The following is a 22772-nucleotide window of genomic DNA, read 5'->3' as shown; positions in this document are numbered from 1 at the left end:
ACTGCTTGCTGCCCAAAAGTGGTGTGATTAATACCATTACCACCCAAATAAACCGCTCCCACTCACTAACGCCCGTGCGACTCCAACCCCCGATCACCGTTCGATCTGTCTGCCTAAGATCTAACGGCACAAATTCAACCCGCTCCCACCTCGACCGATATCCTCCACCGTCCATTTCCCCGATCCGAAGGCCATTCTTTCTGCTCATCCAACTCGTCCACTCACCCATGCAGTCCACATCCCTTGACGACTTCGCTTGGCCAAGAAGGAAGATGACCAACTTACCAGTACCAGTCACTGACAGACCCCAACAACCATGTTTAACAGACAATATGGCAAAGGGGAAAAGGGACAGAGCATGACTCTGTAACTGCATTTATCAGTTATGGAACCCCACTGGTATGAACACTCCAACCGTCTAAGAGGACAGCACAACACCTGAAAGGATCGGATTCATCCACTGAAGCAAGCAAACACAGTCAGAGACTCTGTAGGGCAGTTAAATGCAGTTGGTGGTCAATTATGACTCCTCCATACCTAATCGGCTCGAATACCTTTGTAATGTAAATCTATAAATACCCAGAAACAAGATGTAATTAGGGTTGGTGGTTGGCATTTTGATGTAAGGTTCAACTTCTGGAGACAGTAGATATTTTGTCCCTTGCAATGTCTCGTCTTCATTTTCAGCTAATACAAGATTCTTTTGCTGTTAACTGCTCATTTTCCATCTTTCTCTGTTCCAAGCTTGTGCTTGATATGCTGTGTTCATGATATTTTGAGGTTTAGCACTAGATAGTTGTCATCTTATCTGTGTTCGATTGTTGAATGTATCATTGAATAGGTTACTCAGGTTTCTTTCTATCTAATGTAAGAGAGTTGTCATCCTGTCTATGCATTAGTGGAATAGATTTACAAGTTTCTTTACTAGTTGCAGCTGGCCATCACATGGTCTTGTGCATCTGCTAGTGTGGTTAGTTTTCTCCATATTCACCTATTATCTAAACTGTGAGTAGTTGGTGGTCTAAAGCCTTGTAGTCTGGGGGTGTTCACGCATGTCTGGAGTGAAACAAAGTAGAAGTGGTTATCTGGCTTGAACAAACCATCATTCCTTCCATTAAACTTGCAACAATAGTTGAATTTATATGTTACTAGGCATCTCCGAGCTACAACCTAGGAGAGTTTCTTGGAATCCTAACATAATTGGCACCGTTGCCGGGGAGAGGAGATTGAAGCTTAGCTTCCCTGGGAGAATGACACAGATCCAGCTTTGATGATAGACAAAGTCTGGACACATTTCTGGTTGTAATCATCTATCTGGCGACTCTACTGGAGGACCAACCTTTTGGTGACTCCACATCACAGTTCTGGCTCAGTTTGTGAGGCATACTCAGAGAAATCCTCAAAAATCACTAGTTGACCCAATGCCTGACCCTGAGAAGATTGTCAAGCAGAGAAAAACATCACAGAAAGGAGCATCAGGATCAGGTAAGCCTAAACAATCTTATGTATCTCTGCAAGAGAGGCTTGTAACTGAGCATGTACATGTTGAAAATATAGAGCCTAGCACTATTAGTGAAGAAATATTTTCAGAGATTCATAAAGCTCCTTGTTTAATAAGTTCCCCTTTGGACCTCAGTCCAGAGAAGACCTCCCCTATAGCTCATCAGTTTCCTTCAGCCTTGTTAGTCATTTCTCAACTCCCTACCTTTCAAACAACCTGTACCCTTCCATCTACCCCAGTCATGGCAGGCCCTCAAGCACCTACCAAAATGGAAAGAATCATAGCTGCTAGGTGTGGACCCCTGGTCTTGCATGTTCCTTTGAATGCCATGCCTACAGGAGAATACCAGAAATACATGCCTAAGTTCACTAGTACAGAGGGAGTAACTGTTGAAGAACACCTTGAGTCTTTTTATAGTTATGCAGATAACCTAGATATCAGTGAAGATGATGTGTGGATGGGAGTATTTGTCCAAAGCCTTGATGGAGAGGCTAGAAATTGGCTTAGAGAACTAACCCCTAGGTCCATAGCAGACATTGAAGCATTAGATGATGTGTTTTTAAAGCATTGGGGAGATAAGAAAGACCTACTATATTATCATACTGAGTTTGGCAACCTCAAGAGGGAAAATGGGGAATCATTGTTTGATTTTAATAAAAGATTCAATCATATGTATAGCAAGATACCAGATGAAGTAAAGCCTACCCCCACCTCTGCCAAACTCACTTATGCCAATGCATTTGACTCTGACTTTTGCCTGCTATTAAGAGAAAGAAGATGTGCTTCTCTAGCTGAAATGCAAGATGCAGCCTTAGAGGTAGAATCCAATATCATGGCTGCAGAGAAACTCAAAGGACATGCTGATAGAAGGAGGCAGAGAGGTGACGCTTCTTCTTCTTCTTCATCTTCAGAGCCCAAAATAGACAAAATGACTAAAATGATAGAGTCATTGGCTGTTGAAATATCCAAACTGAAGGTTGAGCAGAATTATGGGAAAGCAAGGCTCCCTAACACATTTGCTCCTAGAAATCCAAATCCATTCAGAAGAGCAAATGAGCAATTTCAAATCATTCAAAGGGGCAAGGAGGCCAGTGAAGAACAAAGGGTTAAGGCTCCTTTCCAAAACGTAGTCATGGAGGAGGAGCCATTTGATGATGAGGATGAGATTCACTGCATGGAAGATAAGGGCAGTGCTGCCTTTTTGACATTGGCTGCCTATGAAGAATCATTACTCCAAGACCAGACCAATCAAGAGTGGGACAGAGAAGTTGTTCTACAGACTGAAGACCAGCAAAGATATAACTTGAGGTCAAGAACAAGCAATGTCAAAGAGAATCCTGCCCAAAGAGTTGTTGTCCCCACAGAGCAGCAGGTCAACAAATAGAAGAGACCAGCAGTTGATCCAGTCATCCTCAAAGCACCAGCTCAAGAGGTAAGAGGCCCTGAAAAGTCCCCTTCCCCTTTCAGTTTTGAATCAGAAGTCCAGAAGCTAAAAATATCTGTACCTCTGATAGAACTTGTAAAGAGTGAGGTATTTAGGAAGCCCATCCTTGATGCCCTTGAGCTAAAAGCTACACAAGCCTCCATTGACTATGTGAACTTACAAGATGATAAGCCTACAAATGTGCTTAGCCCAATGACTGAACCTGCTTATGAAAATTCCCCATCATTTTATGTCTCTCTCACCATTCATGATAAAATCCTCCATAACTGCCTGTTGGACACTGGTGCCAGTCATAATCTGATGCCCAAAGCTGTCATGGAAGAGTTAGGCCTTGACATTACCAAACTTTATCATGATTTATTCTCCTTTGATTCGAGGAAGGTGAAATGTCTGGGGTTGATCAAAGATTTAGCTATCACCCTAACTCAGTTGCCCATGAAAAGCATGATGATGGATATTGTGGTAGCAAATGTCCCCCCTAAGTTTGGTATGTTACTTTCCAAAGGATAGATTAAAAGGCTGGGTGGGACATTACAAAATGATTTATCTTATGCCACTGTCCCAGTTTTTGGAGGAGAAAGCAGAAGACTATATAGGGAAACCCAACTGGCCTATATCTTCAGTGATGAGAAGAACCCCACTAATCATCCTATTTACACTGTGGACACTGACTTCAGGGAATGTATTCTCCAAATTGAAGAATCCTAGAGGGCCTCGGTGCAAATCAAGAAACCAGTAGGCCAGGCCATGGAAGAGGAAGGAACACAAGCTTGGGATATGTTCTTTGATGGAGCATGTTCAAAGGAAACTGCAGGAGCAGGAGTGGTGCTAGTGTCTCCAAAACAAGAAAGCACACATCTGTCTTTCAAGCTGACTTTTCAGGTCACCAACAATATAGCAGAGTATGAGGCTCTGATATTGGGCTTAAATGCTGCCAAAGACAGAGGAATCAGAGACATAAAGGTGTTTGGAGATGTTGATCTCATCATTCAGCAAGTGAACAAAACATTCCAAGCAAGGCACCCAAGGCTGAAAGCATACAAAGATGAGGTATGGAGACTCAAAGATTCTTTTGATAGTTTTTGTATCTCATATATCCCTAGAGCAAAAAATCAGATTGCTGATTCCCTTTTTGTATCTGCTAGCATGTTTATCCCTCCCATGCCACCCTAGATTGATTTATGAAGTCCAGATGAAATATAGACCATCCTTGCCTGATAATGTGCAGCATTGGAAAATATTTGAGGATGATGATGAGGTAAATAGGTTTCTGCAAGTCATTGATGAATTCTCTGAAATGCAAATCAATCAAGAGAATGAAGCCTTGGAAGAATGTCCCTAGCCCCAGCTAAGGAACAAAATTGGCCGAGACAACATTGTTTAGTTGCCTAGAAATTATATACCTAAAGGGCTAGTGCCTCTAGAGATGTTGTTTGACCAAAATCATGTGCCTTATAAGGCTTCCCAAAAAGAAGATCAGTCCGCAGTCCATAGGCATAATATAGGGAGTCCAGATCATCCCAAGTATATACATTTGTCCACCCATTTGTCTGTTGCCCAAAGTTCTGAGTACTGCACCTTGATGAAGCAGTTTGCTGATGTCTTTGCCTGGGAATATAGTGACCTCAAAACTTATGACAAGAAGATCATACAACATAAGATCGCATTAGAGAAAGACACCATCCCTTTCAAACAGAAGTTGAGACCCATTAATCCTTTGTTCCTCCCTTTGATTGAAAAATAAATCAAGAAGTTGTTGGCTGCCAAAAATCATAGTTCCTCTGAGATATTCAAAGTGGGTAGCCAACTTGGTGGTGGTGAGAAAGAAAAGTGGAGAAATCAGGCTGTGTGTTGATTTTAGGAACCTGAACAAATGCTCTAAGAAAGACAATTTTCCTCTTCCAAAGATGGAGCATCTCCTACAGAAAGTCTCAAGAGCCAAAGTGATGTCTTTCTTGGATGGGTTTTTAGAGTATAACCAAGTTGTTGTACATCCAGACGACCAAGAAAAGACTGCATTCACCACTCCTTGGGGCATTTTTATGTATTCCAAGATGCCTTTTGGGGTGATGAATGCTGGAGCCACCTTTTAAAGAGTTATGGATATAGCATTTGTGGGAGAGAAGGATAAGTTTGTCCTTGTCTACCTGGATGATATAACAGTATACTGTAGCAGCCATCAAGACCATTTGCAGCATTTGAAGAAGGTGTTTCTAAAGTGCAGAAGGTTTGGGATATCAGTGAATCCTAAGAAGTCACAATTTGCTTTAGAAGAAGGCAAGCGCCTTGGACACATTGTTTCTACTGCAGGTGTCAAAATTGATCCAGAAAGAGTGAAAACAATACAGACCTTGTCTGTCCCAAGATCAAAGAAGGACATCCAATCCTTTATGGGCAAAATAAACTTTGTAACGAGGTTTATTCCTAATTTTTCAGAACTAGTAAAACATATCACCTCCATGCTGAAAAAGGGGTCAGAGATAAAATGGACTGATGCAGCAAGAAGATCTTTTGAAGCCATCAAAAGGGCTATTATGGAAGCTCCCACTTTGATTAGCCCAGACTATAGCAAGGAGTTCCATATATTTTCATTTGCCTTAGGTGACACCCTTGCAACAGTTTTATTGCAAAAAGATGATGAGGGTTCAGAGCATCTAGTGGCATTCTTCAGCAAAACCTTAAGGGATGCTGAACTGAGGTATGATATCATCGAAAAACAGGCTTATGCTCTTATCAAATCTTTAAAAGCTTTTAGAATATACATTCTACACTCCAAGGTAATTGCATATGTGCCCTCTACTTCAGTAAAGGATGTCCTAACGCAGCCAGATGTCGATGGAAGAAGGGCTAAATGGATTGCAAAGCTTATTGAATTCAACATAGAATTGAAGCCCACCAAGCTTGTCAGAGGTCAGGGCCTTGCCAAGCTGATGGCTGAAGAAAATTTCAAGATGCTGGACATGAATTTGATAAGCACGATCTCAGATAACAAATAGATAGAGGAAGTAGCAATAGGACAGAACTAGTCATTGGCAGAAAATCTAGCTTCTTGTGAATGGTATTCTACCATAGCTCAATTTGTGTTGAAGCTAGAATTCCCTCCAGGCCTAAGTTTAAGCCAAGCTAGGACTATTAAGCTCAGAGTAGCGAAGTACTGCATCCATGAAAACCTACTGTATTGGAGGGATCCATCTGGAATCCTTCTAAGATGTCTGGACAAAAAACAATCCATGGAGGTCATGCATCAGTTTCATTCCATCCTCTATGGGGGACATCTTTACTGGAAAACCACAACCCACAAAATCCTCAGAGTTGGGTATTATTGGCCCGCTTTGTTTTCTGATGTCTTTTCATTTGTAAAATTTTGTGACAGGGGCCAGAGGTTTTAAGGAAAACAACAGTTGAGGTCTTTACCCCTGAAACCCATACATGCCAATGGCCCTTTCTAGCAATGGGGTTTGGATTTCATAGGAGAAATTAATCCACATTCTAGTGGCCAGCGCAGATGGATCTTAGTAGTCACTGACTACTTCACTAAATGGATTGAGGCCATCCCTACTAGGAAAGCTGATCACCATGTGGTCATGAAGTTCTTGATAGAAAATATTTTGACCAGGTTTGGCTGTCCACACAAATTGGTTACAGACAATGCAACAGCCTTTAGGGCAAAAGAGCTGGTGGACATGTGTGACTTAATGGGCATTAAGCTAGTACATTCCACCTCATACTACCCTCAAGGTAACGGTCTAGCAGAATCATCCAACAAGACCCTGATCAGGATAATCAAAAAGCTGCTGGAGGAAAACAAGAAGAACTGGGATTCCAAACTGAAGTATGCATTGTGGGCTAACAGGGTGACCACCAAGAAATCCATAGGGAACTCTCCATTCAAGCTGGTATATGGCACTGAGGCTGTATTCCCAATTCAGTTGACCCTCCCTGTGGAAAAATTCTTGCAGGAAGAGCAGAATGAGGAAGATGACATGGCAAAGAGGATTAGTGACCTGGCTGAAGTGCATCAAATCAAAGATCAGTTGGTTGAAAAGTCTGCAACACATCAAAAGAGGATCAAGGAAGCCTTTGACAGAAAGGCAAAGATAGACAGTTTTCAAGTTGGAGACTTGGTTCTTAAGTGGGATGCATTGAAGGAGAAGAAAGGCAACCATGGGAAGTTTGATGCTCTGTGGATTGGACCTTTTGTCATCACTCAGATCCAGGGGAACAACACTTTCATACTGAAAAATATGGAAGGAGAAACAATTTTCGATGGCCCAATAAATGGGCGGTTTTTGAAAATTTATGTCGTTTAAGGCCTTTGGGCCTCAACATTGTAAATATGTTCCTTGCAAGTTTTAGTGTAGGCTTAATCAGACTCCATGCCCAATGGAACACTAAGAAAGGTTTCTGATCTAGTTTTTGTAGGATAAGGTAGTGATCTACGGTTCTTGAGACCTCACAGGGAGGATCTCATCCGCAGAAGGAGCCAGTGTTAGCTCTGCTATGCAACGCTGATTTTTCAAGGTCAAAAACAAGCTTGGCCGTTTGGTGGCATCTTCAAAGGGACTCACAATGGTCATTTTCCCATTTTCCTTCCATCCCACTTTCCCTCCGCCACCTTCATTCCTCTATTTTCTTCCTAAACCCCGCAAGACAACCCCTTTTAACTTTAGCCCCAAGCGCAAAGCTGAAATCCTCATAAAACCTTGCCATACGCCCTCGCGCGCTTGCTAACCCCTCCCGCCTCATCTCTGCCGTTGATTTTCCCCGTCGATCTAACGGCTCCCGTCGTATCCGATAAAGGCGACCGCACTCCCGTTCCCAACCGTCCGATCATCTCCACCGAGATCCGACAGCATTCACTCTCATCGCACCCACAATTTGATCGAACGATAGCGCGCGATGAGAGTGATTTTTCTCTCTCATCCACCGCTACATGTCGATCGATGAATGGTATTGCACGACCCCGTCCTTTTACCGCTTGCCTCCCAAAAACGGTGCGATCAATACCATTACCGCCCAACTAAACCGCTCCCACCTGCTAACGCCTGCGTGACTTCATCCCCCGCTTACCGTTCGATCTGTCCGCCTAAGATCTAACAGCCCAAATTCAACCCACTCCCACCTTGGCCGATATCCTCCGTCGAGCCATCTCCGCCATCCATTTCCCCGATCCGACGGCCATTCTTTCCACTCATCCAACTCGTCCACTCGCCCATGCAGTCCATGTCCCCTGACCACTCCGCTTGCCCAAGAAGGAAGATGACTAGCTTACCAGTACCAGTCATTGACAGACCCTAACAACCATGTTTAACAAACAGTATGGCAAAGGGAAAAAGGGACAGAGCATGACTCTGTAATTGCATTTATCAATTATGGAACCCCACTGGTACGAACACTCCAATCGTCTAAGAGGACAACACAACACCTGAAAGGATCATATTCATCCATTGAAGCAAGCAAACATAGTCAGAGACTTCGTCAGGCAGTTAAATGCAGTTGGTGGTCAATTATGACTCCTCCATACCTAATCGGCACAAATACCTTTGTAATGTAAATCTATGAATACTCAGAAACAAGATGTAATCAGGGTTGGTGGTAGGCATTTTGATGTAAGGTTCAACTTCTGGAGACTGTAGATATTTTGTCCCTTGCAATGTCTCGTCTTCATTTTCAGCTAACACAAGCTTCTTTTGCTGTTAACTGCTCACTTTTCGTCTTTCTCTGTTTCAAGCTTGTGCTTGATATGTTGTGTTCATGATATTTTGAGGTTTAGCACTAGATAATTGTCATCTTATCTGTGTTAGATTGTTGAATTTATTATTGAATAGGTTACTCGGGTTTCTTTCTATCTAATGCGAGAGAGCTGTCATCCTGTCTGTGAATTAGTGGAATAGATTTACAAGTTTCTTTACTAGTTGTAGCTGGCCATCACATGGTCTTGTGCATCTGCTGGTGTGGTTAGTATTATCCATATTCACCTATTATCTAAACTGTGAGTAGTTGGTGGTATAAAGCCTTGTAGTCTGAGGGTGTTCACACATGTTTGGAGTGAAACAAAGAAGAAGTGGTTATCCGGCTTGAACAAACCATCATTCCTTCCATTAAACTTGCAACAATAGTTGAATTTATATGTTACCAGGCATCTCCGAGCTACAACCTAGGAGAGTTTCTTGGAATCCTAACACCTCCAACACAACATGATCTTCCTCTGTACCCTCCAAAGCAGCAAATGCATTATGATCATCTAACTTTTTAAATTGTTGAGTAGGGTGGCCTCAAGTAGACCATTAGTGTGATGGAACTTTAGTATAACCCTCCTAAGCCACAAACCCTAAGTCCCGACGCTCCTTCTTCCGACTAAGGAATCATGAAACAAGTGATCATGTCCATGGCAAAGATGACAACGAAATGGAACATGCTCATAATATAAGGGTTGGGTGCATACCTCACCTTGATATTCCAAATCAATGCACTCATGCAAGGATTGTGAAATGTTCATATAAATAAAAATTCGAGCATATGACATATTTCGCCCACATTTAGCGACTTCTAATATCTTGACAAATCTCCTATTTATGGTTCAGGGATTGAAACCAAAAATTCACGCCAGCAACCTCTTTGCTCATCATGTTCACAAAAGAAAAAAAGACAAATTAAATGTCAAGAGTTCTTACTTGGTAATATATGTCCACATTAAAGACCAAACTCAAATCTTCAATAAGGTTGGTAGTTACATTCATTTGACTTGAAGTTGTTAAACACTATTCAACCAATGGAGTAAAAGTTATTATTTTTTAATGAAACATAAAGGCAAACCATTAGTAAAATTTAACAGTTTTAATTACCATGTTCCTTATTTTCACATATTCAATAATTTTTTTAATAATCATAAGACATTTTTAACCACATATTTGTTAAACCATTCCATTCCACAAGGAATAAAAGTCAAAGACTTTTTATGTATAAGTACACATAAAACCAAATAGGGGAGAGATGTCTAATGTTGTGCAGGGACTAGTAATTGATATAGTACTGGTCCCACCAAACCACCAGAAATTGAGACTTTTGCAACCAATATTTAAACAAAGATAAATAACATTAAGTATAAATAAGTATTAATTTATGTCCAAAATTTCCCAAAACATTGACTGGGCCCACCACTGTCCATAAATAGTATCTTAATACTTAAGAGTGCAAATCATATTGACCCAACTAGAAAACAGATAAAACCATAAATGCTTCCAAAATGGTCTATTCCAGAAGTACAAAGTACCAGTCACTTCAACCCCCACTCATTAGAACTGAAGCTTTGTATCCCAAATAAATATCCATACTTGCACATAATAAAACTAAATGTATGTCAGCCATAACTGCTGTGTTGTTCAACATTTAAACCCCCTGTGTTCAATAACTGACACCCAACCCAATAACTTTAATAAATGACACCCAACTCATTCTATTTCTCATTAAAACAAATCAAAGAACATGGATCAACAAATAACAAATTCCCAACCATTAGATTACATCAAATTAAATCCAGACCACACATTCAAAATGAAGCCATTGCAATCCATGTCCATCCTTACCACCAATTAAATTCAAGTGCCAAAAATTATAAAAGAAGTTCAACCACTGTTGAAGTTGCATGTTATGCTTTCAAACTATTCAGCAACCTTGAAGACAAAACATCACAAGACAATTGCCAGTGTATCCATGTTAGTTATATCAATTACAACACATTTTTCTTATAGTTCTGTTTTCATTTATCACAGTTCTTACAGTTTCAGTTCTTACAGATTCAGTTTCATGAAAATCAACACACAACGTACAGTTCTATTTCAAAATTCACCTATTTCTATGTTCAGACTTATAGACGTAATTTAATTTCAATTTAGTGTAAGGAAAGTATTGATTTTATTTGCTTGGTGTGCCCGACAAGAAAAGTTGTTGTTTTAAAATTATTTCTACAAATCTTATATCGCTTTATTTCTGAAGCAGTGAACTATCATCTTATACCGTTTTATTTCTGAAGCAGTAAACTATTGTCTTCGTAATAGAAGTAAACCATGGTCACAAGTTGCCACGACAATGAAATTTTATACATCTTATCAATTAAAAGGACTAGACATAGTGAAGGAGCCTTAGCCTCCATTCACTTAACACAATAATGGTAGCACCTTAGGTATTGCAGCAGAAGTTTGGTTGCTTGGACATTTCTCTAGTGACATGAAGGCTAAAATAGCAACTTATCATAAGACATCATGCAAAAATATGTAGGAACATGATGATCAACTCAATTGAAATTTGTTTAACCATAATTTCACAAGGCAATTTCTTTCTGAGAATCATTTTTAACAAAAGCTTAATGAAATTTTATAATAAGAAACAAAAACTATGGCCCAATTGGAAGATAAGCATAGATTTATTGTCCTTGTGTTGGCTGTAATATAGATCAGAAGCTTCAGATGAGTTGCTTAATTAGTGGTCAACTATTGCAATACAACTTTGGGTGTTGGAACCGAAAACCTTGTATGAGGCCACCAATAAACATCATCAAGACTAATGGTAGCATAAACAAGACCTACAAAATAAAGTGAAGAAAAAGTTGAAAGGAGAAAAGGAAAAGGGGGTTTAGATCATTCTTGAAATATGATCAGAAAGTAAACAAAACAATGTAAAAGGAAGAAAATAACATAAACAAATGAACAAGAAGCAGTGGAAGGGCCCTATTGGAAGGTTGTTGTACACAAGGGGAAACCTATCAGAATGAAGGACCACAAAGAAGGCACAACCAGCCTCAAACTATTGCAAATGTGGCAAACTGCACCCTCATTACTCCTATTCACTTTATCTAATTTGATATATGAGGTCAATAATTACTCAAAACTTTACAAATTGATAATATGCTTTCCTGATTTAAGAAAAAGGCATGGCCTCTCTTATATATGTAGACAAGATGCAAATAAGAGTTGTAGTTGAAATGAATGTTTACATGACTAGAAACTTCAACTGTAAGTGACATGAGGAAAAAATTTTGTTATGGTGGAAAAGTTGTGATCAAGAGTGTTTAAGGGGGTCTCAAGTTGGAGCCTTGGTCAAATTAAATACCATGGTTGGTTTGGCCAATGATAACTCCTTGATAGCCAGAGATCCATTTCTGGAGAAGTGCATCCTTACAGAAAACAACAAAACAACAAAACAATATTTTAAGTAGTCAAACCAAACAAGAGCTCTGTTGGGAAATGCATAACAAAACCAATCAATACAGTTATGGTATTTTAAGTGTAAAGACAAGTTATCAAAACAACAATCGCTGATAATTTTGAAGACATACAACAAAATGATTCTGTATATTTGATTTTTCAAGGATACTAACATACATGTTGATAATTTCTTGTAATAAAGCAGAAGTATTTTTGCCTTGTATGAAAGCATAATTTACAAATATTCTTATCTAAATGCATGCAATAATTTTACAGGTTGTTGCATCTATGGCAAAAGGTAGTTATGTTGCTCGTACAAGGAGAAGTGGCAGGAGAGTGACAAGGGATGCACAGTTGCGATGCACATCGTCTGATGAGGACAAGACATGTGATGTCAATGTCAACAATGCCCCAAGGAATGTTGTTGAGGATGACCATGCGAATGAAGCTGATGTTAACACAGCATCAGCCACAGAACCATTGTCAACAACAGTCCAAGGGGCAAGTTCAACAAAAAGATCAGTGCTATGAGAGGATGGAGAAAAGAAGAAATGTTAGTTGCAATTGACGACATAGAATTTAATGGATACTCAGTTCGGGCATCTGCAAAAAAACATGGTATTCCTCCCTCATCAATACATTATTGGATAAATGGACTGACTCATACAAAATGTAGAGGGCCTCTTACAGTGATCACTGAAGAGGAGGAGGCCGAGGTGGTTGAGTGGTGTAAAGAGATGGCCCAATTGGGACATGGGCTGGAGTTGATACAACTTAAATTCACAATTGCTCAAATCTGTCAAGGGAGGCCAAACCCATTCAAAGATGAGTTTCCTGGTAAATCATGGTGGTTTGGGTTTAAAAAAAGGCACCTAGAACTTGTATTGCGTGCCGCTAAGGGCCTTGACAGAGACATAGCATTAAATTTGTACCTTGCAGTTGTGCAAAAGTTCTATGACACACTTTCTAGTGCTTACGATAAACATTCTTATGGAGCAGACCATATATGGAACTGTGATGAAACAGGTTTACAGGTAGGGAGGAATTGTGGCATGCGGGTAATTTCCAAGAGAGGGAGCCGAAATGTGCCGAAGATTTTGCCTGAGAGTAGGGAGTGGATAACTATTTTATGTTGTGTCAATGCAATTGGTACTTCAATCCCAGGATTTTATTTATTCAAAGGTAAAAATCAATTGAAAAACTATATACAGAACTGTGAATGAGGTGCATGCATGGCTGCACATCCCCATGCATGGATGACTAAAGAACTGTTTTTAAGTTGGCTTTTTCACTTTGCTGCATCAGTACCAGGTGGCATCTCACCTAATAACAAACACCTATTGATATTAGATGGCCATGGGAGCCACATGGTTGTACAAACAATTGAGGAAGCAAACAATTTAGGCATCGACCTGTTGACATTGCCCACTCATACCACTCACACACTGCAACCCCTTGATGCCCTTTCAAGAACTATTTCAGGTTGGAGCGTGCTGCATGGATGGCAAAGAATCTAGGGGTTGAGGTGAAAAGGTTTGAGCTAGAAGAGCTTGCAAGTAAATATTTTAAAAGGGCTTTGACACCATCAAATATCAAGGTTGGCCTTAGGAGGACAGGAATCTGGCCATTGAACTATGATGCTCTTATGCGTGAAACTGGTTGTAGCCAAGCGTTTCATGTGGATGGTTAGGAAGAAGGGAATGCCCAAATAGGTGTTGAAGTGCAAGAAGTAGATGACCAAGATGATGTTGTTGCAGCTGGTAATATGATTTCTCTCTCTTAAGGACACTTATATGATGAAGATGATGAAACTGTATGTGAAACACAGTCTAACCATGAACAAATTCGCAGTAACATGGAGATCGTTCCACCAACTCAAGAACATGAAACTCCTGTTGTTGATATTGTTAATGACGTTGTTGAACATGCAGTTGACAATGACCAATTGACATTGCCAAGCCAAGTAACCCCACCTTCATGGCTAGTAGAAGCAATGATTAATATGAAAGCACATAGTGTCTCAACAACCAATGAACAAAGCATGAACATGCCCTCACAACCAGCATAATTGAACAATGAAATTGTTCATTTTTTGTGTGGACAATAGATCAATGGAAGAAGATGAAGCACATAATGAGGCATCAAATGAAGATAATGATGTAGTTCAATCAGTTCCATCAGACACTGAAAGGGAAGTACCAAGCAATGACATGCAGGTGGGAGGGGTGGAGAAGATACTTGGCTGGTTCTTAAAGCTACCAGTAGAGAGAGTATCAATGAAAAAAAAGCAACGTGCACCGGGTAGTCTTTGTTTGGGCCGAAGCTCATAGTTACTCACCTCAAAGGACTATATAAACCTGTTAGTTGAGTCTACAAAAAAGAAATTTGAAATGCAAGAATTAAAACAGAAAAAGAAGGATCTAGTCAAGGAGAAGAAGGTAGCAAGGATTGTTGCAGCGCAACGTCGAGTAGATGAAAGGGTTGAAAGAGATAAAGCAAGGCAAGTTAAGGACCAATAAAAACAAATGGCAAGACATGAAAAAGAATCAAGAAAGACACAACAAATGCTTGAAAAGGAACAAGGGATGATCAATATGGTTGACAATGATACAAGCATAGCTAATGAAAGCAGGATTATTTCAAACTCACTGGACTCCATTCCAGATAATACACCATTATTCCAAGATCTCATAAACATTCAAGTGCCTCACTATCAAACTGAGGGTTTACCCACTTGCCTTATTCCTACCAGAGTTGGTGTCAATTCTATGTATGCTCATTACACACCTCCACTTAATGCAGGGGTCCGTAGTGCAAATGTGAGGTATGGGTACTCAATACCTCCATGGTTGGAAGCTACGAAATGGACTCAATCATATGGCAACAATCAACCATTTCCTAATCAACCCTTTTTAGGTAGGCCAACCTACTTGGCTTAAGAAGGTAACTTTGGGAGTTTTGGCACTCAAGATTCTTAGGGCCATAAAGAATAGGGGTGTCATATGTTTTTGGTTGTAACCACATTATGATGTGGATTTTGGATGGATTGTATCTTTTTCTTGTCACATAAACATTTTGGCTTACAACCTAGGTTGTTTTATTTCATACTGTGTGCGACATTGTAGCCAAAATCCATTTTAGAAGGAACATCTATAGTCTATTATAATGTAGAAATCTTACAAGATTGTCAGGGCCATAAAGAATAAGGGTGTCAGATGTCTTTGGTTGTAACCACATTATGATGTGGATTCTGGATGGATTGTATCTTTTTCTTGTCAGAAAAACATTTTGGTTTACAACCTAGGTTGTTTTATTGCTTTGAAATGCTAACAACATTATGGTTCTATGCATTCACTACATTGAAAAGCCAACAACAACTTGGTTGGTTGTAAAGAAGTTTTGTTTGCGAGCTAAGCACAAATGTTTATAAAAAATTGATTAATAACATTGAAAAACTATTTATTACAGTGGAAGAAATATAGTTTGTCCTAATTAAAAATCTAAACAAGGATCAAGTCCTGACCTGCCTATCTATTGTAGTGGAAGAAATATAATTTGAGCTGGTTAAAAAACCAAACAAGGATCAAGTCCTAACCTGCCTTTCGTTATTGGACTGCTCTCCTATTGAGATACATGGCTTCTTGATCAGCCCTGTGCCATGTTCATGTGTGGATTAACAGTGAAACACCTCCCCTCACTCAATATTCATAGTTAAGATTTAGACATAAGAAACTCATAGCATGCAACCATGGTTTCCATAACATGATGAAATTTAAAATTCCAAGATCAAGCAAGTAATATTCATCTAGTGATGTGCAAGAGTACCTAATCACAAATGTTTATAAAAAATTGATTAATAACACTGAAAAACTATTTATTACAGTGGAAGAAATATAGTTTGTCTTGTTTAAAAATCTAAGCAAGGATCAAGTCCTGACCTACCTATCTATTGCAGTGGAAGAAATATAATTTGGGCTGGTCAAAAAACATCTCAGATGCAATTAAGTGATCCTACAATTTCCAACATCTTAGATGCAACAACTGAGTGATCCTATAATTTCCAAAAGTATGTCTAGGCATGAAGTTGTCTCTGTGTTTTCCATTGTATAATCTTGGAGCTTGCGATGTATAGAAAGGGATTTTATAGTTCCCAAAATAATTCCTAGATGACCATTTATTTCGCATATCCAACCTTCTTAATAGATATCATAGGGAAGAGGTATTGTAGAACACTGCTAGTTGAACTTTTTTCATTTTTGCCCAAAGAAAGGAGGAGAATGCATGTTCGTGCATACATTTCATGCTTTACTTCATTGTTTTCTTTCGACTACTATATAATGTATCTGTGTTCCTCTAATCTAATAACTACTCCAAACATAACCAACAGTTGTTTCTCCCATTTTATTCCAGTGCAACTGCTGGAAACAACCCTTGTAAAAGTTTTCAGTGTATAGCAACAAAACGTTATGATTGATGAATTGCAGAGACCTTAAAGAGTATGTGGAAGGGAATGTAGAAGATAATAATCAGTGTTGTTAAAAGCGCGATTAAATCGCGCTTTTTTCAAAAAATCGCGCTTTTTTCCCTAAGCCGATTTAATCGCGCTTTTTATGGGAAAAAAGCGTCTAAATTTTTTTTTTCCGCTTTTTTCGGAAAAAAAGCTCGGGGTGTCAGGGCAGCACGATTTTATAATTTTTTTTTTGGTTTTTCATTTGGTCATTTAGGTTTTTTCATGCAATTTTTTTTGAAAGAAACAAATAATTTTTGAGTGGGGCAGCTTAATGATCAAGTCTAGGCCCTAGTATGGATATGCTATTCATGGTAATGCTAAATTCTTAAAGTAAAAGTGACATTCTCCTTAATCTTCATTTTCATCCTTTTACTTAAATTTTTAACATTACCATGAAATGACTCAGGATGTTTGAGAGTGGTTCCAGCCTCATTGGATTTCATATGGAGAAAGTAGAATTTTAGATTTCATTTAAAATCCAGCAGACTTATCAGTTTTTCAGGATTTCAGGATTGGGAGATTGTAATGTTTCCAGGTGACACCACCTACTCGGGCTACCCCTGCCACCAGTAGAGGACGTGGTCTACCTCCTATAGCTCCTACTTCTAGTTCTTCAGCTTCTAGAGCACATCAGACTCCACTGCCATCTCCACCAACACAAGCACCAGCATCTACATCTAGAGGGAAAGGGAAAGCTGTGGCATTTTCTCGCAAGAGGGGCAGAGGAAATCAATAGGATTAGACCTCATTTTATTGTATATGACATTATGACATGATGAGATACATTATCATATTTTTTGTTGATATTTTGAGGCTGAGCTGAGACTCAGGAGTCAGGACTTACTATTCAGGACATGATTCAATGTTATGTGTGATTTTAGCGCTAGAAATGATATTAAACATCTTATATATTAGTTTTTTTATCATATTTATGTGTCAATGTATTTATTTTATGTTGTAGATGGTTTAAATATTAAAAAAATTGAAAAAAAATGAATATTTTTGTACCAAACGCTTTTTTCCCGCTTTTTTCCATTTTTTTCCTGCTTTTTCCGATTTTTTCCGCTTCATTCCCGGCGCCGATTTAATCCCGCTCGCGCTTTTCACAACATTGATAATAATACATTAGTTCTGGTCACCTACAACGGAAAAAAATACTAATATTTTCAAGCTCAAGCAACAGAATGCAAAAATGGGTAGCCTTGCAAGATAATGAGCCAAACAGAGTCTTAAATGGTTCTATCATGAGCCAAACAACACAAAAATCATGGTGTCAATGAAGCTAGGGTAGATGACATAACGCTGACACGACACATTCCAAGTTCAAATTTCACCCACATTGCTCCTATCAATAACAGATGTACTCAGACAAGCTACTAGTAAATTAGCAATTACCAGTTGATACAAATCTGAAAACAAAAGAGGAAATTCCTGAAATAAATTGACAGAACGAAAGTTAGAGAGCACAAAGTTCATACTTTCATTGAAGTTGGTCTTGGTGATATAATGTCGAGAAGATACATTCCCAAGTAAATCAAGCTCTAAACATCATAAAAAAATACTTGGATGATTTCTAAGATGCAGATGGCAAACAAATGCTTCAAAACCCTAAACCCTCAAAACCCTAAACCTGCAAAACCCTTTGAAATCCTGAAACTCCAAGAGCAAAAATAACAAAAATTCCAATAGGAAGGTGAGGTGTTGAAAAACACAGTGGCAATGGCTAGTAGGATTTTTCCTACTGGATAGACGTAGAAGCCATGTCCAAGCGTCTTCCATGTCTAGACCTTCTCCAGAGCTTGCCAGAGTTGCAACAAGTTGGGAATTAGCTAATGGCATAAATATTCACAGAAACGAAAACCATAAAAACTTGAAAATTACCTGTAAATTTACCTTCGACCTTGCACTGGCTAGAAATTGGCACTGGCTCCTCCCGAAACCACAGGTCGTGTGAAACAACCACCAAGGTATTTGTAAACCCCCGGCGGTCCAGAATGAAAAACAATCGCAGGTGGAATGAAACAAGAACAACAGAAACCCTGTTCCGTTAATGAACGCGTGCAAGCAAACAAACCTGGTTAGTAGGGCAACAATGGTGGACAAGGCGCACAGGTAATGGAGCCGCCCGTGCCATCGTCGGTGAAGAGCTTTGCCCAAACACCATACCCGAACAGAAAAACATGAAGTAGAGCAAACATTGCGGCAAACAGGCGAAAACAATCGAAAGCAAAGTGAAAATTAAGTTTTTGAAGCGTTGACACCCACCACAACACGTGGCAAGTCACGTCGAGCAGGTGTCATACATGCGGGAGTGCCATCCACATGGGTGTAGCTGAGATGGAGGGGAGGGCGCACAGATAATGGCGTCCCTCCCCTAAGTCACACCAAAGCGCTGGACTTAGTGTCAGCGTTCCATCCACACCTGAAAAAAACAAAAACCGAGATGTGTTTGGTATAATAAGATGCCAATATTTGAATATTACACCACCATGCTTCTGTTAACTGTAAGTCGGTGGAACTCAGTTTTAGAGTTCCATGACACCTTTTACAATTAGTGTTTTCGGAGTTCGATGTCACCTTCCAATCAACATCTGTTTCACAAATTTGCGTCGGATGTTTGGCCTCGATTTCTATCCTCTCAATGGTTTGTTACAGACATTACCGTAACAGAACAATGCTGAAAACCCATATGATGTAGCAGACGGTGTGAGAGCACAATTCCAATCCAAATGACAACAATAAAATGTCTATCACAAATACTGCAAAATTCCAAGCAGAAGAATATTGCGATCGTCTATCTAAACACCAATGCTCTCGAAACAAAGCAAATCCCTGAGAATCCCATCAATAATGACTCTGTGAAAACACTGTCCAAGCAAGGCCTATTGGCAGAGGCCTTGGAGGCTTTATATGTTGCCAATCAGGGAGGCATTCAAACGGATTCATATACTTATGCCTCTCTTTTGCAGGGCTGCATCGGCCTCAAAGCCCTTACGAAGGGCAAGTTGGTCCAGGCCCATATCATCCAAACGGGATTCAGCGCAAATGCGTTTTTGGACACTAAGCTTGTGATAATGTATGCCAAGTGTGGCAAACTGAAGGATTCACGACAAGTGTTTGACGAAATGTCTGAACGAAATGTGGTAACATGGACTTCTATGATTGGGGTATATGCCAAAAACGGGCACCGTGAAGAGGCCTTGGCACTGTTTGATCAAATGCAGAAAACGGGAATTGAACCTGATGAGTATACCTTCGCTAGCGTACTCCCATCTTGTGTTGGGAAAACGGCACTGCAGCGTGGTAGGGGTATTCATGAGGAGGTCGTTGAAAGGGGATTTGAGTCTGATGCTTTTGTAGCAAGTGCCCTTGTGGATATGTACGCAAAATGTGGAAGTTTGGAGGAAGCTCGCCAAGTGTTTGACAAGAGTCCTGTGTTGGATGCCGTCTCTTGGAGTGCCATGATTGGAGGGTATGTGCAGAATGGGATGTTTGAGGAAGCCTTGAGGCTTTATTGGCAAATGCAATCAGCAGGCGTGAAGCCCAACACATTTACATTTGCTAGTGTGCTGCCGGCGTGTGCGAGCTTGGGGTTTCTGGAGGATGGCAAGAGAGTGCATGAAGATATTGTCAGAGCTGGAGTTCAGTCGGATGTGTTTGTAGGAAATTCTCTTGTGGATATGTATGCCAAATGTGGGAGTACAGAAGATGCGCGGTATGTGTTTGATAAAATGCCGAACCGGAATGTGGTTTCATGGACTTCAATGATATCAGGGTATGTGCATAATGGGCAACTTTCAGAGGCTGTGAAACTGTTTGAGGAAACACCAGATCCAAGTGTAATCTCGTGGACAGCAATGATTGCAGGGTATTTACAGAATGGTGTCGTTGATGAAGCCTTGAAACTCTTCGAGAAAATGCCAGAGAGAGACGCTATTTCGTGGACTGCTATGATTACAGGATATGCGCAGAATGGTTGTTTTGATGAGTCGTTGCAGCTCTTCCAACAAATGTACCTTTCTGGTGTGAAGCCAATTTCAGAAACTTTTGCTGGCATCCTCCCAGCGTGTGCGAATTCAGCAGGTCTTTGTAAAGGCATGGAGCTCCATGGTATCATAATCAAAATTGGGTTAGAGGCTGATTTGTTTGTAGGGAATGCTCTTGTAGACATGTATGCCAAATGTGCAAGAGTAGAAGACGCGTCTGAAGTGTTAGCCAAAATGCCTACAAGGGATGTTATCTCATGGAATTCTATGATAGCAGGGTACACACAAAGTGGCCATTTTGAGAACGCCTTGAAATTTTTTAGCCAGATGCAACTGACAATCATAAAGCCAAATTCAAATACCCTTGCCAGTATTCTTCCAGCCTGTGCCAACTTGGCAGCTCTTCATGATGGCAAACATGTCCATGAGTACATAATCAGAAGTGGGTATCAGTCTGATGTCTATGTTGGGAGTGCTCTTGTAGACATGTATGCCAAGTGTGGGAGCATAGACGATGCACGGAAAGTGTTTGACAAAATGCCCACTGGAGATGTAGTTATATGGAATGCAATGATAGTAGGATATGCCATGCATGGGTATGGTAATGAGGCTATCCATCTCTTTGAATCAATGCAATGCTCTAATGCCAAGCCTGATTTTGTCACCTTTCTTGGAGTTGTATCTGCATGCTGCCACGCAGGCCTGGTGGATGATGGTAGAAAATACTTCAATTGCATGATTAAAGACTATAACATGACACCTACACTGAAGCACTATGGCTGTATGGTTGACCTTCTTGGTCGTGCCGGGTTCTTGATTGAGGCTCAGGACATGATCAACAAAATGCCAGTAGAACCTGATGTTGCAGTCTGGAGTTCTTTGCTTGGTGCTTGTAGAATCCATACCAACATAGAGCTGGCAGAGTACGTGGCAGGACGCCTTTTTGAGTTAGATCCTAAAAATGCTTCGCATTATGTCGTGCTATCTAATATCTATGCAACAGCTGGCAGATGGGATGATGTAGAAAAGGTGAGAAAAATGATGAAGGAGAGAAAGGTAATGAAGGTGCCAGGAACTAGCTGGATTGAGATTAATAAACAGGTGTATGCTTTCTTCACAGGAGACAAGTCACACCCAGATATTGATAAAGTTTATGCAAAGTTGGATAGTTTGTTTGGGCAGATGAAGGAGGCAGGGTATTTTCCTGACAGGAATTTTGCATTGCATGATGTCGAAGAGGAGCAGAAGGAACATATTCTCTGCCACCACAGCGAAAAGTTGGCCTTAGCTTTTGGGCTGATGCACACAACCCCGGGGATGCCTATCCGGATTGTCAAGAACCTTAGGGTGTGTGGCGACTGCCACTCTGCCATAAAATTCATGTCTAGGATTGTTGAACGGGAAATTGTTGTGAGGGATGCCATCCGTTTCCATCATTTCAAGAGTGGACAGTGTTCTTGTCAGGATTTTTGGTGATGATGAGTTCAGAAAGCTTGCATTACTACATGATTGTCTGTATTGCTAGGCATTCACTGTACCCATAGGTTAGGCATTATTTTTTGTCTCTGGCGAAGTCTAGAGACCGAGTGTATTTTTTGAGTCTCTGGTGAAGTCTAGAGACTGAGTGTAACTTTTCCGTTACTCTGGCTGAATAGTATAAATGTTATTTTATGATAAAAGTGAGATCGCAGGGATATATATTGATAATATTATTATTCTTCTATGATCATTAAATGGGATGGTCACACACACATACAGGCACACAGAAAATTAAAAAATGTAGCAATTTATGTACTGAAGTCTACAACTGCCAATTAAGAAGCATTATGCTTCTGCTCATAAATGATGGTCTCTGTAATATCTCCTCCTGTATGCTAGCTCTCTCGGATTTGTTGAGTGGTCTGCAGGAGTTCTAGATTGTCTATGAATTTTCACCTTGAGCCTGGCCATTTTAGTGCTGTTCTTATGTGGTCATATGCTACTTATCTCAAAGGATTTTCTTCTTCCATATGGGCTTCTTGAAAGTAGAATGGTAAGTAATGCATGTGAGACTGAGGAGTAGTTTTGGATATATAGATATAGTTGGATGTACCCTCCAAATTTCAAGGGGAGGGCAATAAAATATATT

At 40.1% G+C, this 22772-nt stretch overlaps 1 pseudogene; it reads left to right on the top strand.

Annotated features, from left to right (window-relative positions):
* Positions 1 to 19101: 19101 nt before the first annotated feature.
* On the top strand, positions 19102 to 22432 carry LOC149245540 (pentatricopeptide repeat-containing protein At1g11290, chloroplastic pseudogene; annotated as a pseudogene).
* The last annotated feature ends 340 nt before the right edge of the window (positions 22433 to 22772 follow it).

This window comes from Pinus tabuliformis, chromosome 7 (assembly GCF_031772625.1).
Source record: "Pinus tabuliformis cultivar Carrire ecotype Pingquan chromosome 7, CPIR1, whole genome shotgun sequence".
In the NCBI taxonomy this organism is placed as follows: domain Eukaryota; kingdom Viridiplantae; phylum Streptophyta; class Pinopsida; order Pinales; family Pinaceae; genus Pinus; species Pinus tabuliformis.
The sequence above is the reverse complement of the archived record's forward strand: the minus strand, read 5'-3'. Positions and strand labels throughout refer to the sequence as shown.